We start from the raw sequence: 19,094 nt of genomic DNA on the forward strand, positions 1-19,094 counted from the left end.
TCTTTACTAGGTTATCAAAAATAAGTACTTATGACTGGTATTTATGAAGTAACAGTTACTTGCATGGTGAAAACGCAAAATGCTTAGAGTTTACAGTGAACATGACTTTATTTAGAGTTAAACTCACTCACAACAATAAGTAATCAACACAGTCTCACTCCCACTGCACAGCAGAAGAAGTGAGCATGCGCAGTAGCAGCATTCAGTATCTCCCGCTCAGTAACCGTCAGCAACGCACCAGTCTAGCACACAGGAGTCAACTTTTGCGCCGTCCTTTTATTCTTCTGAAGAATAATAAGGTAAGTTATCGAGCAAGTTAGTCTGTTAATATGTTCTTAATTACTGCTAGACAGGTAGCGTTCGTTAGCTAACGTTAGCGTTTGTTAGCTAACGTTAGCTGTGAAGTTGTGTCATTTACGTGTTGCTCACGCCCGATGTCAGCTGGGATCGGCTCCTTGATTAAATAATGCTATCTTAGTTTTTTGTGCTCATCTGTGCTTTTTGTTTTTGTTGCAGTGTCTTTCCATCATGTGCAGCACATTGGGTGTAGTAATGTGCTATAAGATTGATTAATTACATGAGGACCTAAGGTCTAATGAAATCAAAATGTTATATTTCAATACTGGGAAACTAGCCCCAGGTTGAATTTTACCTTAAATTGTACCTTATTATTAAAAACACGGTCTTGTAAGACCTGTTTTAAGCATGCACATAGTAAGGATTGTGTTAGTAATGTACAAACCATGATATCAGTGGAACTTCATTTTAACTACAAAATTCTTTGTCTTTTTCAGAACAACTGCTCAGAGCTACTGAAGAGCTGCTTTGTCAATGTGGGCCCAGTGCACCGGAGGTGAGATGCCAGTAGTTTATATTCTGGAGGACATTTCCACTTAAAGGAATAGTTTTTTTAGTCGACTGAGTCCGCTTTTTGTACGGAGACAAGTAAGTTCTGAAATTATAATGATAATCATAATAAAATAACAATACAATAAAATTGTTTATCCTTTGTGAGCTTTTTTTTTTTCAGTACTCCACCCCGTCTGTCCAGATTTTTTTCTGAAACAGATAATTTTTTTTTTACCCCTGTATTATTGTTCTTTTTTTTAGTGGCCCTAATACTCTTCTCATCTTCCATAGAGCTGTCATTCTGCCTGGTGACTAAATACTAAATGTCAGTCTGCCAATCACTGTTATAATAAATGTAAAATATTAACATTGAATGTATTTTTCCACACTGGCCCAACCCCATTTAATCACCATGCTTTTTGTTGTGTGTTGCAGGTGTTTGCAGAGTTCAATAGGGTAGCCACCAAGAACCTACAGGTGGACTTCTTTGAGGCCCTGGACCCCCACACACAACGTTTGTCGAGATCTTCAAGACAAAGAAAGGAAGTGTGGGAAAGACCCTGACAGCGTTGGTGCAACAAATTGACGCAGTTGTAAGTCAATGAAAGGCTTCTTCTTTCTTTATTTCTCATGGTAAATTGATTAATATAGTGAGTGTTGCTTTTGCAACAACAATGGTTAGGGGGTAGAAGATGGGTGGACATGGCTAGAAAAACACCAGTAGTATTTTTTATTTTTAGTTGCCAGGAGCATAGTGGGGGTGCATTCTGATGGTATGAAGCTAGTTCTTGACCTGGAAGAACTTGTCTTCCTGATGGAACTAAGGAAAAACTGAAATATGCTGTCTCATGATGATGATCACAGCACTCTCCTCCACTGATGAACTTAGGTGGAATCTCGCAAGAAATATGCACTAGAGCTTAATATGTTCATCATCCACTTCTAGAAACCAGATGTGACGGCTATGCGCACCATTGTACTCCGTGGCCTCCCTGTTCTACTTGGTGATGACCCCAGTGACTTCTACAACACAGCGGTAAGGACACAGCCTGAGTATGTGATACATGCTCTACCGGGTGAGCTGCCAGAGCCCTCCCGACCTTGCCTATATGACTTAAGATTTAGAAAATAAAATTTGAAATTATTATGTTTTAAATGGAGGTGCATTTGGTCTGTCTGGTAGTTCACCTGGTAGAGATGTACCACATATCAAGGCTGAGGCCAGACCGCAGCATCTGTGGTGATTTGGAAGGAGCGCTTTGTTGCATTGTTTTTTTCTGTCTCTCTACTGTCACTATCAAATAAAGCAGATATGCCTAAAAAATAATGATTTTCCAGATTGATATAGTCCATTGGCTGGCTTCCAGGTATTAGCATCATAACTCAGTGCAAATCATGGCAGTGAATATTTTGTTCACTTTTTACCGAGTATGCCACTGACTCCATCCACTGCATTGTTTGCGCTGAGCTAAGAGCTGAAAGCCAGCTACTGGACGTACAGACACAAAAAAGATTTTGATCATGTTGTCTCACTATGAAAATGATAGAGAAGGACTTAACTCCAACATTTACATCTCCACTTTGTTTGGTTTCATCACAGGATTGTGACACTGATGAGACCTGGGCACAAGTATCTGTCGGGGTGCTGACTGTTGTCTGTGAAGATGGGCAACTCATTCCAAATCAGCTCCACCTTCACCCAGTGTCTACTGCCATCATTGTTGAGGGAGGTATTTTGATAGATGATCTCCAGAACCTACCCAAGGCACTTTGCCTCTTGGTTGGACTGTCATATGCTTTACATTTGGACTACCCTAAAGCCATGAAAAACACCTTCGGCTTTATTCAGAGTGATGCTTGGTTTGGGTGAGAACAAACTCCCACCAAAACTGCAAAGGCTTAAAAATCTCTTGTTGAGTTAGAATGCAAATGTACGAGTGGTGACATTTAGCAAATCTCACTTGTTCATTAGTGGGTTCAGTTTTTTTTTTTTATTGTTCACTAAATTAAGACACTCAAATGTCTTGCTGATGATCAGCAAGTTATTAGAGGCTGTAGATGTATTTACATTCATTCACACATATGTGAGATCAATCGCCAGTCATTACCCTCTCAGGTTGTTACGCTTACTGAAGCCATATTAAAATTAGTGTACTGCATTGCTTGCCTGTAGTCTAAAGAAGGGTGAAACGAAGAATTAAAACAAAATTGAGAAATTAGAACAAAAGTGACATTAATGTGGTGTTGTTCTCAGGGTTTGTTCCATATTCAACTAGGAGAAACACAATTGACTGATTTAAAACACTAAACTGTTATTTCAGTTTTTAAGGTGTGTTTAGTGTATTATTCATATAACAGCTGTGTTTTGATGGCAATCTTTAAAAAAAAAAGTTGAAAAGGAAGAAGAATAAAAAATTAACTGATATAATTGAACGTTCAACTGTGTCATGAACTTGATTTATTACATTAAATTGTTTTTCAGATTAGGAGATTGGAACCTGTTTTTCATTCCTGTATAGATATTTGAGGCACTTAGATTGCTGAAGTAACGCTTACTTGCTCTTTTTTATTGCAATCGGTTTGCATTGTTTTAGCAAGTAAGTCAAATTGCTGTTCAAGTAAATATAATTTAGAAATGCTAAATTGGTCCAACTTAGATAAGTGTGTTATATTGACTAAACACGGAGTAAATTTCACTAGCAATGATTTAGTAGATTAAAATAGAAATTCTTTTTATTTATTTTTTTTATTTTTTTTTTAAACACATTTTATTGTTTTTCAAACATAAACAATACAAAACACAGAAACAAAACCCCCATCCCACCCACCAGACAGCAAATGTAATACAAAGTTAGACAAGAAGAGAGAAAGAAAAAAAACAAAAAAGAGAAAAAGAAACAGTAGTTACATTTACCAGTGCTGTGATATTCATAACATTAAAATAAGTAAGTAAAATAACTAAATAAAATGAAATATATAATTAAATGATCAGAAATACAATAAATAAATTATATAAATAAATAAATAATGGAAAATAAATAAATAAAATACATGTAAATTAAATTAGATGAAATTAAATTTAAATGAAAAATAATTACAGTTCTGGTTTGATTCCAGTCAGTACCTAACTACGAGTTAAGAGTAAACAATCATCAGTAGCCTATTGTCCCCGCGCAGGGGGAGTCCTATTCCACTCAGAAAACTGTCTGCCCATCATTAGCAGAATTTTCAGATCTACAGGCATATAATCTAAAAAGGGTGTCCAGACTTTTAAAAATAACTCATCTTTGCCCTTCACAACAGCTTCCAACCTTTCATGAGGGAGGGTATTAAAGATCTCTCTATACCAAAAGGTGACAGTAGGTGGAAGAGGTTTGGTCCAGTTTTGCAGGATACATTTTCGGGCAGCAAGAAGGAGCTTTTCAAAAAGCTTATAATGTGACGCAGTGAGATGTAGGTCCCTAGAGGGCAGGCCTAGGAGGAAAACCCCTGGATCTTTTTTAATTTTTATCTTAAATATACCACTGAGTACCTTTGAGATAAGTGACCAGAATCTGGAGATCAGTTTACATTCCCAAAAATAATGAAAGTATGTTCCCCTTTCCAAGTTGCACTTGGTACATAGAGGAGAAATGGAGTGGTCAATTTTATTTAAAATAATAGGAGTAATATGCAGCCTGTGAAGTATCTTGTACTGAGTTTCTCTTAACCGGTTACAGGTAGATGTAGACTTGATCAGGCGTATAGCTGACAGCCAGTCATCTTCTAGATATTCGTTGTTCAAGTCTTTTTCCCATCTATGTGAGATGTCTGGTAAAAGGTAAGTGACAGAAGAGCCCAGAAGCGAACAAAATGATGCTATAAAATGTTTTCTATTTTTGCGCTCTAGGAGAAATCTCTCGACGTCACTATAAGAGATGTTGGTAGAAAAAGAGGCGGTCTGTGAGGATACAAAATGTCTAATCTGTAGATACCCAAAAAAGTGCTGTTTGGGGATATTGAATGTTTCTTGTAACTGTTGGAAAGATAGAAAAGTGTTATCCCTCATTAGATCGCCGATTACGTGGATTCCCTTGTCCCTCCAAGAAAGGAATGTAGGTGAGTTAACACCTGCAGGAAAGTCAGGGTTGTTGGTTATGGGAGACAGTAAAGATTTTGTACTTCTTCTTCCCAGGTATTTGGATATATCTCGCCATATCCTAATACTGTTATAGATAATGGGATTACATTTTATTTCTGGATTTATTTTATTTGCGTCACAAGTGATTAAACTCCATAGGGAATGAGGGTGGAGGGCCCAAGAATCAATACAGGTCTCTCTCTTAATATATGAATATAACCACCGCCAGAAGTGGCGTGCATGGCAGGCCCAATTATAAAACAGCATATTGGGCATAGAGAGACCACCTGTGTCTGTAGGTAATTGTAATATCTTAAGCCTCTGCCTAGGTTTTTTGCCTTGCCAGATAAATTTGGATAACGCCTTAAAATCTAGGTTAATTTTTTTGGACAGATATAATGGGAGCATTTGTAAAGGGTAGAGGAGTCGAGGGAGCACATTCATCTTAATGAGACTGATTCGACCTAACAGGGATAAGGGTAAATTCTGCCATCGCTCCAGGTCTCTTTTGACTGAGGTACATATAGGGGTAAAGTTCAGTTTTTGCAGATCTCTCAGGTCCGAGGACACCTTTATCCCTAAATAGGTGAAGCCAGATCTTGACCACTTGAAAGGAAAGTTTTCCTGAACATCTGTAATAACTAGGGTTCCCAGTGGCATAGCTTCAGATTTATTAAAATTTATTTTATAGCCAGATATATTACTAAACCTATTGAAGATATCTATAATTGTGGAAGTTGAAATCTGAGGAGAGGATAAAAACAAAAGGATATCGTCTGCGTATAATGCAATTTTGTGTTCCTCATGTCCTGTTGTTATTCCCTTTACATCGGTATGGAGTCGAATAGTTTCAGCTAAAGGTTCTAATGCTAAGGCAAAGAGGAGTGGGCTGAGGGGGCACCCTTGGCGTACACCCCTTGCTATTGGGAAGGGTTCGGAACGTCGCCCGTTAGTTATAACAACAGCTGTAGGTGAGTGATATATGGTTTGGATCCATTTAAGGAAGTCCCCCCCCAGGCCAAATCTCCCCAAGATGTCAAACAAATAGCCCCACTCAACCCTATCGAAAGCCTTTTCTGCATCTAGAGAAATGGCCAGAGCCTTCTGTTTATATTGAGAGGTAAATTGTACAATATTCAAGAACCTTCTTATATTGCTAGCTGAATAGCGTCCATAAACAAAGCCCGACTGATCTGGATTTATAAGAGTGGGGAGTAATTTTTCTAGGCGTCCGGCTAAGAGTTTTGACAGTATTTTGCTGTCTACAGGAATCAGACTGATCGGCCTATAGGAACCACATATGTCAGATGGCTTATCCCTCTTTAAGGTAACCGAGATATTAGCTGTGTTTAACGTGGGGGGGAGACAACCCCTATTAAAGGAATCTGAATACATGTCCGTTAAGGGACCAACTATTTCTTGTCTGAATGTTTTGTAAAATTCTAGGCCGAAACCATCCGGTCCCAGAGCCTTGCCTCCCTTAAGAGTGTGTATGGCTTGTAAGACTTCTTCTTTAGTAATTGGCTTGCATAGCTCTGCCTTCTGTGCGTCTGAAAGAGACGGTAATTTTATCTTGTTAAGAAATGTTGTTCTAGCCTCAGAAGAGGATGTACATTCAGAGCTATAGAGGTCTTTATAGAACAGTTTCATTACTTCATTTATATCAGATGATTTGAGGCATCTCATCCCATTTTTTTCTATAAGGGATGGGATTACATTGGGATCGGTTTTACCTCGGGCAAGGCGGGCCAGTAATCGGCCTGGTTTGTTGCCTGATTCAAATAGTCTGTGTTTAGCAAAAAATATCTGTGTCTCTGCCTTCCTGGTTAAGAGCTGACTCAAAGCAGAGCGGGCTGCATCCAGCTGTTTAGCAAGAGGGCTGCTATGAGAAATCTTAAACTGAGCTTCTAGATTATCTATTGTCTTCTCTAAATCTAACTGTCTTTTAAGGGCGTCTTTCTTCTGTGTTGACGTATACGATATAATAGTCCCACGTATGTATGCTTTGCCGGCTTCCCACAGCGTAGAAGGACTGATATCTGGGGTTTTATTTATAGAGATGTACTGTCGCCATTCAGATGTAATATATTCTGTAACAGAGTGGTTACTTAGAAGGGTAGGGTCAAGCCTCCAGTGTCTGCAAGCAGGATCTCTATAAGGAAGAGAGATAGTTACACTGATGGGGGAGTGGTCAGAGAGAAACTTGGTGTCAATTGTGCAGTTCAGTATTCTGTTCAAAATTGTTCTTGAAGATAAAAAGTAATCTATTCTAGAAGAAACCTGGTGGGGGATTGAGAAAAATGTGTAGTCTTTATCTAAGGGGTGTAGCACCCTCCAAGTATCATATAGATCTAAATCTTTACAAAAGTCACCCATTTTTGCACTTTTCTTAGAGAGAGTAGATTGGGGGGGGGGATAAATCAATATTTGGGTTAAAAGCACAGTTAAGGTCGCCCCCTAGAAGTAAATATAGAGAACAAAATGTTGCTAAATCTGAAATAAGCTGTGGAATGAAAGAGGCCTCGTATATTGTTGGTGCATATATACAACCAAAAACTACATGTTCTCCATAAAGATAGCCAGATATAATTACATAACGTCCCTCTTTATCTGATAATGTTTTGTCAAGAGTAAAAGGCAGGGAGCGATGTAGAAGAATTGCAACACCTCGGCTTTTAGAATTATAAGACGAATAAAATACTTGACCCACCCAGCTTCTCCTCAATTTTATATGTTCTAGGTCTATAAGGTGGGTCTCTTGGAGAAAGGCAATTTGGCATCTTTCTTTTTTAAGGAAGGATAGGATTTTCTGGCGTTTGATGACATGGTTAATGCCCTTTACATTAAGTGAAACAATCTTAAGATCACTCATGTAGGGTTACCTCTATACAGTAAGTGTTCTATGCAGCTATACATGAAACAGAGAAGAAAAAAGGCAGTGTCTGATATGGTAGTTAATAAAGGACTGAAGCGAAACATACAAGAAAAGAATACAATAGTTACTGCTGTCTGTAAAAACCCCTCCCAAAACTGAGGCTCGAAACTCTGAACAAAATAGAGCCCCCCAAACGAAAAAACAATAACAAAGAACATCCTTAAAAAGGCGTTAAGAGTCTTAGGGCAGGTGAAGCAGAGAGGTATCCTCCCACCTGTGAGAGAAACGAACACACCAGCCGCAGGAATGTACACATGCATCCCACTACTGATGCCTGCTCTCCGCAACCCCCCCGCCCCGCAGCCGACAGCTGATCATGAATCACGTCCTGTGATTGAAGCATATAGTCTCAAGAAATAATTAAATACCGCTGGGAGAGAGAAGAGAAAAAAAAGAGAAAAAAGAACGTAGGCAAATTACCTGAGCATGTATTGTTGTTCTGAAAGTAAACTCCAAGCGATGAGGTCCACACCGGGAACTGTTCATCTTCCATTCGGCAAGAGTTTAATTTCTGTCTGCTGTGTAGACCGTGTTAAACACTTAAGTGTCATCAATATCTTGTGGCCGGGGTTAGGCGCTTCTGCTCAGAAAAACCTCAGCTTCACGTGGGTTTTTGAAGGAGTGGTCCTCGCCGTCCAGGGTGAAGCATAAGTTGGCCGGGTAGCGCATCTGGAACCGCAGCCCTTTCTGGATGAGACGGTCACAAACACCGTTGAACTGACGTCGGGCTTCCCTCACCTGGGGTGATAGGTCCTGGCGGATGTAGATCTTGTCTCCTTGGTAGGTGACTTCTCGTTTCTCCCGGACAGCAGAGAGGATCCGTTGTTTGTCACTAAAGTTGTGTAACTTTATGATGACAGGTCGATTGTAATTTTTCTTCGGCGGACCTAAGGCTCTGTGTGCTCGGTCAATCTTAATGGAGCCTCGTCTCCAGACCCAGTGTATCTGGAAGCCAGGTCTCAAAAAACCTGACAGCCTGGTTCCCCTCTGTGCCTTCCTTGAGGCCCATAATTCGTATGTTATCTCTGCGGCTCCTGTTTTCGCTGTCCTCGGCTCGGTCGGTTAATATCTTCACTTTTTTTTCAAGTTCCGCTAGCTTGTTCTCCAGAGAAGCTGTGCGGTCCTCGCCGTCGGAAACGCGGGCTTCAGTCTCAGCGATCCGCTTTGTGTTGTCTTCCACACATCGGCTTAGTTTGTCCAGAGTAGAATGCAGCTCTGTAAACTTCCGTTCCATGAGAGCGCTAATCTCTTTGGTAACTGTGTTGGAAACGGTGTTAGCTACGTTTTCCTCAAACGACGTGCTGCTGCCATCTTCCATGTTAGCTTCTGTGTTAGCCGCGAGTAACTTTTTTTTGTCCTGACGAGTTACGGTTCGCTCGGGTATTTGTGACGCGGGGACAACTCGAGAAGTATTCCCTTTAGTGTTGGACATGTTCCCCAGCAAGTATAGTCAGGAAATGTTAAGGTTTATCAGTCAAAAATTAATTTTATCGGCTGACGGAGCGGGAGGTCGGCAAAAGCGATCCTCTCAGTGCAAGCGCATCACGTGACCCCCAAAATAGAAATTCTGAGTAGTCTTTACTAAGTTGTGAGTACATCTAAAGTAAGTTATCAAGTACACTCTACTTGATTGTTTTAGTTGCTTTAACTCATTTATTAGTGTACTCTACGAAGGAAGCACTAGTTGGTTCAACTTAAAACACCTAGTTCTCTGTACTGGTTTTTTAAAGTACAACCGGTTTGCATGCTTTTTTTAAGTAATGATAACAAATTGGATTTTACAGTGTAGAAAGTACGCCTCTTTAATGATTCAATCAATCCTTCATTAAAACTGAGAATTCCCACTCTGTCTGCCTCAACTGAATCATTTGGAATGACAAAAATGCTGTTTTAGATTTAAATAAGGTCTTGTGTTTATTATCTTTAGCTCCTCCAGGACTGCACAGATTGCAGTCCAGCTGAGAGCTTCACTGACTCACTGCTCCTTGAAAGTCCCTCTGAAACACTGAAAGCATATCCACTGTTAATAGCTGGTTCCAGATATACAGCTATATACAGCTAAAGAATAAATCTGCAAGAATGTGTCAGGGACATGAATAATTAAGTATACTCCTACTCCTGACCTATTTTTTGAGTAAAGATGGAAATAGCACAGTCACATTACTGTTTCTAATAATAAAATAATAATTAAATAATTCATTTAATTTGTATAGCGCTTTTCAAAGACCCAAAGTCGCTTACAGAGCAGGACAGGTAGTACATAGACACACGTAACAGGTAGCAAAAAACAGAAGACAAGGATGACAGGGAAACAAAGCAAAGGGGGCATGGGGTAATGGTGATACAGACAAACAGGCAGAAACAGGTACAACAATAAAGGTGGGGGGATGGATTGAAGAGCAGTGGGGGGCTGAATGGGTGAGGAGAGCGGAAGGAGGGGGGGTCAGGGGGAGAGGACAGGAGTGAATGTAGTTATGGGTAGGGGAGGTTGTAGGCTTGTGAGAAAAGGAAGGTTTTTAGACGGGATTTAAATGTTGTGAGTGATGGAGAGTCGCGGATGGGCTGGGGGAGAGAGTTCCAGAGTCGGGGTGCAGTTCTCGAGAAGGCTCTGTGTCCGAAGGTTTTGAGTTTGGAAGGTGGCATGGTCAGAGTTAGGGAGGAGGAGGATCGGAGGGCTCGGGAGGGGCGGTGGGGGATAAGGAGGTCAGACAGGTAGGGTGGTGCCAGATGGTGGAGAGCTTTGAAGGTTAGGAGGAGTATTTTGAAGTCGATGGATTTTATCCGAAGCAAGATGAGTAGCCATGAAGATACTTCCCAAAAAGTGCAAGAATCATGAAAAAAATCAGATAGGCAAAACATCTTCAAGTGCTTAATTTTATGTATATATATTAAGTAGTATTACGTTTTTACAGAAAAACTCATTAATTATCATTAGAATAACTTAATAGTAAGAGATTTCAAGGCTACAAAACACATAAGATTCAAACGAACATAACCATCTCACTTAGATCATACATGCAAGCAAAGATACTCTACCATGCATTCCAGACATGCCCAGTAACCACGGAGCAAAGCAACCGATGCATTTGTGCGCCATGTGCTCAGTTGGGATCGTATTCCTTGGAAAAAATACAAAGTACAAACTTTTTCTTGATAATACAGTGGGAACACGTACATTGTGTCAACTGACCATAAGTGTTTTCTTACATTTTTACCCCGGTCTTACATTTTTAAAGGGTTTGGAAAACGGTCATTGCTGGCATTAATCACAAACACACAATCAATCAATCAATCAATCAAACTCTATTAATCCCAGAGGGTGATTAGAAGTTATAGTTCAATTTAAAAAGAAAAAGGAAAGTCCTACAACTCGAAGAGGTAGGTGAAATATTGCACGTCTTACAAGAAATCCAGCTGGAGGGCCTGAATAGCCAGTTCACTGATAAAGTCTGTTTTTCAGACTTGGGCTTTCTTGGACAGTGCGTTGCCTTCCAGCTCCATGACCACCTTCTGCAGCACTGGTGTATTTGAGTTCAGCAGGGTAGTTTAAGTTCAAAGAATAAATTTGGCCAAACAACATGGCAGCAGCTAAGGGAACATTGTCCAAATCCTGCATCACAATCTGGGACTCGAGGACAATGCCAATGTCCTCTGGTTTTTCACTGGCATCTCTGTGTTTCAAGACATAAATACCCATGGTTGTGTCCTCAATGGATTCCTGGAGGAGGGATTCATCTGCTGCCTGTACAATACACAAAAAAACAAGTGGAATTAAACTACATGCCAGGTGCATATAGGGAATACTGCATGTGTATTGAGTAATTACTTAAGATATCAAATCAAACTATTTATATGGTACTTTTCATACACAAAAGTAACAAAGTGCCTGTACAACTCAAACCCACACACAAACTTTGATATTAAGATCACTACCATATTGTCTTACAACTTAGCTGACTAAAGTAATTACAACTAGAAAATTTCCTCTGGGAAATTTTGATAGGACCACAGGGGCTACTGCCAGGCATACTATCTCTGTCAACGCGGGAATCAATGACGACCCAGGCGGAGGCAGACAGAAACGTGGGGAAAGAGTGATTTTCTGCCTCTGCACTGGTCTCACATTTGGGCTTATTCTGACAAAACAGTACCTCCTATCAGGAAAAAACACAGATGAGTATCGCTGTAAGGACTTCCTGAACGATACGATTTGGTATGATTTGGTGTTTCTACAGTAAATATTTTGGAGACACTTGCGAGTTTCAAACAGGTGTCCGTTCTGCTTCTCTCAGAAAATCTTTGTATTGGAATCAATAAGTGCGTTTCCACTACAGTTGAATAACTGGAATGAGGTCAGTATATCTCGCCGAAACACCCCTAATTTGCATGTGAGTCTCTCAAACCCCTGAGAGAAGCCTGGTTACTGATTGGATGTAGCTCTCAGTGGGATGTGACGTGTAGTAGTACAGGCGTCAGAACAACACTGTGAAGTAGAGTAAACATTTTTATCCAGTAGTGTACCAGAACGCAGGGCAGAAAATGATATGTGCACAGATTCTGGATTCACACATGCATACACACACACACAAGGGTGACAGCCTGTCTGTCAAACACTTTTACAGCGCCCAGAATATTTAAGGTGGAGTGTTTTCTTTCAAGTTACTTGTACATAAGTTGACGTTGTGAATCATACGGGCCACCTTATATCAAACTCTGTATATCTCTTGAGGAAGAGCTGCTCTCCACTGTATCACTGATCAGCTGCTCACCGGCGATCTAAACCCATTCAGAGTGATAAGTCACTTCCGCAGTCTCGTAAATCCCTCTCGGGCCTTTTGTAATGGAAACACAGTGAGTGAGCGGCCATTTGAGAGGGCGTGCCCTGCAGCTTTCCGAACGGCCTCATTTTACCCGGATGGAAATGCACCTAATGAGGAGCAGAGACAGACGTGGCCGCACTTAGAGGCTGCCAATTAAAATTCTGTAACTGTGCAGTCACACCAAAAGCGATGGAGGCGACTAAATCGCCCGGAACACGAGTATCGCGTCGCTTGCTCACACGAGGCAGCGGGACTCTTTGGTGGCGGTGTCTGAGAGGAGGATGCTGTCTAAACTGCACAGCATCCTGGACAACAACACTCACCCTCTCCACCAGTGTAACACTGAACGCCGGAGGAAGTCTTTTCTTGCGTTGGCGATCAAACTGTATAATTCATCTCCCCCCGGTTAGTGATGGGCAAATGAAGCCCCGTGAATCACTGAGGCTTTCCAGCCCATTGCTTCACCAAAAGGTTCACTCATCGAGGCCTCAATGAAACAGTGAATACTGCCATCTGCTGGACAAATTAAATTACAGTCAATGCCATTGTACCACGACTTGAGCTGAAATGTATGATTTACTTATGTGTGCAGAAACAATAAACAATGGATATTTCTATAGTATGATCATGTGTAAGTATGTGGACAACAACACAGACATGGAGCTCTGTTCTTAATTAAAATACCAATGACAACATTTCAAGAGTTTGTATTTTTATTCAAAAACACTAGTTTTTCCAATGTTTTTGGATTCAGGCGGTTCCTTTTTTTAGACAACACTTCTCCAGCCTTCGAAAAAACCCTCTCACATGGCACTGAAGACGCTGGCGAACATAACCAGGTTACTGCCAGTTTGTAAAGGTGTGGATACATGGCTTTATGTCCATGCCAATATACGAGTGGATCCTCATCCCTTGAAATATTCATCTCTGCCAAGTAAAGATCCACTTCAATCACGGCATCTGCCACCACACTTGAGCTGCTCCCGCTGCTGTTTATGGCGTCATCCAACAGCCGCCAAAGTTCACCTAATAACAAAAAAGGGGGGTGGGGTGTCTTGCACAATACCACTGTCATAATCAAGGATACAGATGGGGTTACTTACTATTGCCACCAGATTGAGCCACGCGAGTGTTTTGCAGCTGGTCTGGGGGGGCAGATGAGGCTTCATGCCTTATTACATTTGCACACTCATTTTTCAGCCGGTTCACTGCTTCTTGTCTCCTGGTTGCATTTTCGAATCCTAATTTTTTAAATCTTGGATCCAATAAAGTTGGCATTGTCAGGCCACCTGCTGACTCCAAAGAACTCATGTGGTCCCTCAGACGTCGAACAAGGTTGTCCCCCAGCTGCCTCGCAATGGTGGATGCATTCATTGTGTGCATCTTGTTTGTTATTGCATGATGCAACATCTTCATGAGAGGTATCACTTTTGAGGAGGATACCCTCTTCTCAGCAGAAACCTCAACTGTTGCTTGGTGGAATGGGGCGAGTACACTCAGAGTGTTGTTCACAGAGTCATACTCAGCTGCTGTAAGGGGGGTAATGTCTGTTTTCAGTGAGGCCAGGGCTGCCCCCACTGGCTCTCTTAGCTCATACAGCCGCTGCAACATAAGGAATGTGCTGTTCCAACGCGTGTCTACCTCTATTATCATTTTGTAGGGCTGCCTTCCCATCTGCTCCTGCACTTGGACCAGTCGCTCTTTCGCAGTAGTGCTTGTGCGGAAGAGGGTCACCAACCTCCTACATTTCTGCCTTAATTCATTTAGTCCTTCCACATCATCGAAGGACTTGCGAACAATAAGGTTTATTGTGTGAGCAATGCATATTGCATGCCTCACATTTAGCTGTCTCACACAAGCGTTCATGTTTGATGCGCCATCAGTGACAAGACACTTCACCTTATCTCTGATGCCCCACTCCTCCATGAGCTGTACATGCCCCGCTGCAAGGTTTTCTGCTGTATGGGCCTTTGGAAAATGTTGCACCCCAAGCAGAGTAGTGCAGAGCTGGTCTTCATCGTCAATGAAATGGCACGTCACTGCCAGGTAGGCGTCCATATTGATGGACGTCCACATGTCAGACGTGAGACTGACAGCCACAGCCTTCTGGACCTGCTCTCTGGCCTTCTCCTTGGCCTCCTGATATTTTATATCCACCATTGCTTTCAGAGCCTGAGGGTGAAAAGAAGAGCTATCATGATGACCAACATAAAAATGACCACATTGGCTCTGTTCACACACCTTTCTACTGGGGAGAATATAGTTGGGATCCATTAGGTGCATGAGCTCCCTGAAGCCCACATCCTCCACAACGGAGAACGGCTGGGAGTCCTTGATGATCATGTTGACCACAGCCTCATCCACCATTGCTTTTCTGGAACCTGTAACAGTTATCAATTAACAGTGATGCTGGTGTGTTGTAGGAGCTGAACACGAGATTTTGACAACATGCAAAAAAATATCTGATGGTACTATGGCTTGTATCCGGCCTGTTGGCAGGCTGGGCATGTTCATGCAGTGCTCTGTAATGGCGAAGCATGGAGGAAGTGTTGTTGCTGTATGTTAGCTGTTTATCACACAGCAAGCACCTCACCTTTAAGGAAGTCATACATATTAGGACTGATAGTTCAGTGTATAGCGAGTATACAATATTCACTATTTTATGTATATCATTACACATACAAACCTTATTATGATCAGTCAACTCAAAATACTCCCATACAGGTGAGGACTTCCTCTTTCTTGCTGGCTACATCTTTGTGAAGAGGAATTTCTGGCAAAACAAACAAAAATGGAACTGGCAGGAATGTTAATGCTCCTACAGTGCTTTGTAGTAAAATCACGCTTAACATATACATGCACCATCACATGAATAAATCATTCCCCAACACCAGTGTTTATTTTTTCAACTCATTTTATTAATGATACACAAAACAGTTGTACATATTTCACTTAAACATGTTATCTTTAAGAATGAGTAACACAACACTGCTGTCAAACTGTGGCTTCCCAGTGACGTCTTTACATACATTCTATTCTCTACAGTCAAAGTAGAGTGTATGTGAATGAAGAAAGTGACAGAAGGTGCACATATATACTCAGGAGTGACATTTACAAACATAATAACTGACATACACACAAACAAACACAAACCAGTGTAAAAGGAAAGAAAAATATATATCTCACATCAAAGCCCTACAGTGGGGGAAATGATCTACACTTCTCCTACTCTCCTGCTACTGCTACTCTTATTCTGACAAACTCTCTCCAACTCTCTCCAACTCTCACTAACTCTCTCTAACTCTCACTAACTCTCACTAACTCTCTCCAACTCTTCTCACCATAAACGCCTACAACACCCACAGCGTGCATCGAGGTTTGAAGCGTTTTATTGGGAAGTGATACGGTGAACGAACCAATGACGTGATCTGTCCAAACCGAGGCCTCGTTTGTCATCGGTTACGTCATTTTCCGGAAGCGATACAGGCCTCGAAGCGCGGCTTCATTTGACACGCCCACTTTTACTCGAGACAAGCCTCAAATGCCTCAGTTCACTTGTCCCATCACTACCCCCGGTCAGGTAAGGAACAGTGGAGACTCTTTTTCCTGAGAAAATGTCACTTTGTCACTTTACATCATCACTACATCAATTCATTTAGTTGTACGGTTACTTACTTCAGTAAGAAATGCTGCTACACTTTACTGTACTTTACTGTAACTTAGTTCTGTAAGAAATGCTGCTACATTTTTAACACTGTTATCACTTATTTAGTTTGTACTTATCTCATTTAAATTTGCTGCTAAACTGCACGGTGCGTATTGTTGTATATTGTATAACCTACGTTTAACCACAATGTCCATTGCACTATGTCACATTTAGTTTTGTTATTGTTTGATTTATTTTATGTTAGCTTTATTTTGATTTGATTTATGTTAGCTTATTGTCACTCTGATCCTTTCCCACCTTTGTATTGAAACTGTTGCACAATAATTTCCCTCGGGATAAATAAAGCTTCTTGAATCTTGAATCTTGAATCTTGAAAGCCCAAAGACACAACTGGCATATCCTGCACATAACCACTACAACAGCACTGCCTCCTCAGACTGATGTCACCCGTACAACAAGGCGGCACAAGAGCTGCTCAGGTCCATCCCTTAGGACCTGTCTACAGAGGCATGGCTGGCGGCAGCCTGGAAGCAGGAGTGGGAGTCAGCAGGGCCCTCACGAACCCACCGTTACATCCATGACCCTGGAGGCGGTCTTAAAGTAGAGGATCTGTCACGTCAGCAATGGACTCTTCTGAACCGCCTGCAAACTGGGGTCGGACGTTACAAAGCATCAATGAGGAAGTGGGGCCTGGCGGACAGAGCAGCTTGTGAGTGTGGGGAGCCGGAGCAGACCGCTGAGCACATAACCGCCACCTGTCCCCTGTATAAACCACCCTCGGAGGCCGGCCTCTTCGATGTGGGACCTGAGATGAGAACGTGGCTAAATACTACTGAGCTGGACATTTGACGATGACACACGAAAGAAGAAGAAGAGGGCTTCAGTCAGCGAAACATCGTCTCTGGCCGAGCACCACAGCACAGTGACTGTATGGTGACATTTGAGTATTGTCGTCTCAGCTTGAGCGGCGAGCAGTGCGAGAGCAGCGCGTGGGTCTCACTAAACACGCTCTGGTTTGCAGAAAGTGTTGAAAACATAAACCAAAAAATGAAGTCAGTGCCCGAGGTCACCCTACCCAAGAGAGAATATTGATTCTCTGTCCCGATGACAATAAATTACATCCCTGGACTATGGGATGTACTCAATTTTAATCCCTGCCACACACACACACACACACACACACACACACACAAAACGGTATAAACTGAACATTCGATTTCAATTCAATTCAATTAAATTTTATTTATGTCAAATCATAACTAAAGTCATCTCAGGACACTTTACAGTGTAGGTAAAGAACACACTCTATGACTTATGACCAACAATTCCTCTGTAGAGTACGGTGGCAACGAAAACCTTCCCTATAACAGGCAGGAACGTCGGACAGACCCAGCTCTGTGGAGGACGGCCATCTGTCTTGACCGGTTTGGGAGGAAGAAAAGGAGAGAGAAAGAGAGAAAATTCAATTCAATTCAATACAATTTTATTTATAGTGTCGAATCATAACAAAAGTTATCTCAGGACACTTTACAGAGTGTGTTACAGAGAGGGAGAGAGAAAGAGAGAAAAGACACACAGATGGACAGAGAGAGACAGACGGACACACTTCCAGAGATGCAAGCAAAGCCTAAAGGTAACTATAATAATATTTATAGTAATGTGAATATAACGTATATGTTAAGACAGTTAATACAACAGAATAGTAGAAACAAGCACAGCTAAGGTGACAGAATATGAAAATGATAATAATTATGGTGGCAAACATGATCAATGATGAGTAGTGGCAATAGCAGCTACGATACAGTTACAAATTTTATAGTTTATTAAATAGTATATATGAGTAACAGTGATAATAGCAGCAGGAAGCGTCATGGAGGACCACGGCAGCAGGCACCACCACGATCAGCAGAGACCTGCGAGACGACAAAGCACAAAAAGCTCCGGGGAAGAAGCTGAATTAGTAACATGCATTGATGAGACATGAATGGTACAGACAGAGAGGAGAGAAGCTCAGAGTATCAGGAAAAGTATTATCCCCCGGCAGACTAGGCCTATAGCAGCATAATTAAGCAGAATAAAATCTTATCGTAAGCCCTAGCTGTAAGCTTTATCAAAAAGGAAAGTTTTAAGTTTACTCTTAAATAAGGGGACAGTGTCTGCCTCCCGAATACAATTTGGGAGTTTGTCCCACAGGAGAGGAGCTTGGTAGCTGAAGGCTCTGCCTCCACTTCTACTTTTGGAGACTCTAGGAACGACGAGTAGCCCTGCATTCTCAGAGCGCAGAGATCTAGTTGGCTGATGCGGTACTATGAGCTCCTTAAGATACGACGGAGCCTGACCAATAAGAGCTTTGTACGTAAGGAGAAGGATTTTAAATTCTATTCTAGATTTTACAGGTAGCCAGTGCAGAGAAGCTAACACAGGAGAAATATGTTCTCTTCTATTTGTTTTAGTTAGTACACGAGCTGCAGCATTTTGGACCAACTGGAGACTCTTAACAGACTTATTGGAGCAGCCTGATAATAAGGAGTTGCAATAGTCCAGCCTAGAAGTAACAAATGCATGGACACGTTTCTCTGCATCTTTCTGAGACACAATGTACCTAATTTTCGCAATATTACTCAGGTGAAAATATGCAGTCCTTGTTGTTAGTTTTATGTGAGAATGGAAGGACATATCCTGATCAAAAATAACACCCAGATT

General features: G+C 41.5%; 1 long non-coding RNA gene across 1 annotated transcript; it reads left to right on the top strand.

Annotated features, from left to right (window-relative positions):
• The first annotated feature begins 224 nt into the window (after window positions 1-224).
• Window positions 225-3,268, top strand: LOC310963172. Its single transcript, XR_014593684.1, has 5 exons — window positions 225-299; window positions 795-853; window positions 1,285-1,442; window positions 1,796-1,885; window positions 2,450-3,268. It is a non-coding gene; the product is annotated as an uncharacterized lncRNA (long non-coding RNA).
• The last annotated feature ends 15,826 nt before the right edge of the window (window positions 3,269-19,094 follow it).

The sequence above is a fragment of the Echiichthys vipera genome (assembly GCF_963691815.1).
Source record: "Echiichthys vipera genome assembly, chromosome: 21".
Classification (NCBI taxonomy): domain Eukaryota; kingdom Metazoa; phylum Chordata; class Actinopteri; order Perciformes; family Trachinidae; genus Echiichthys; species Echiichthys vipera.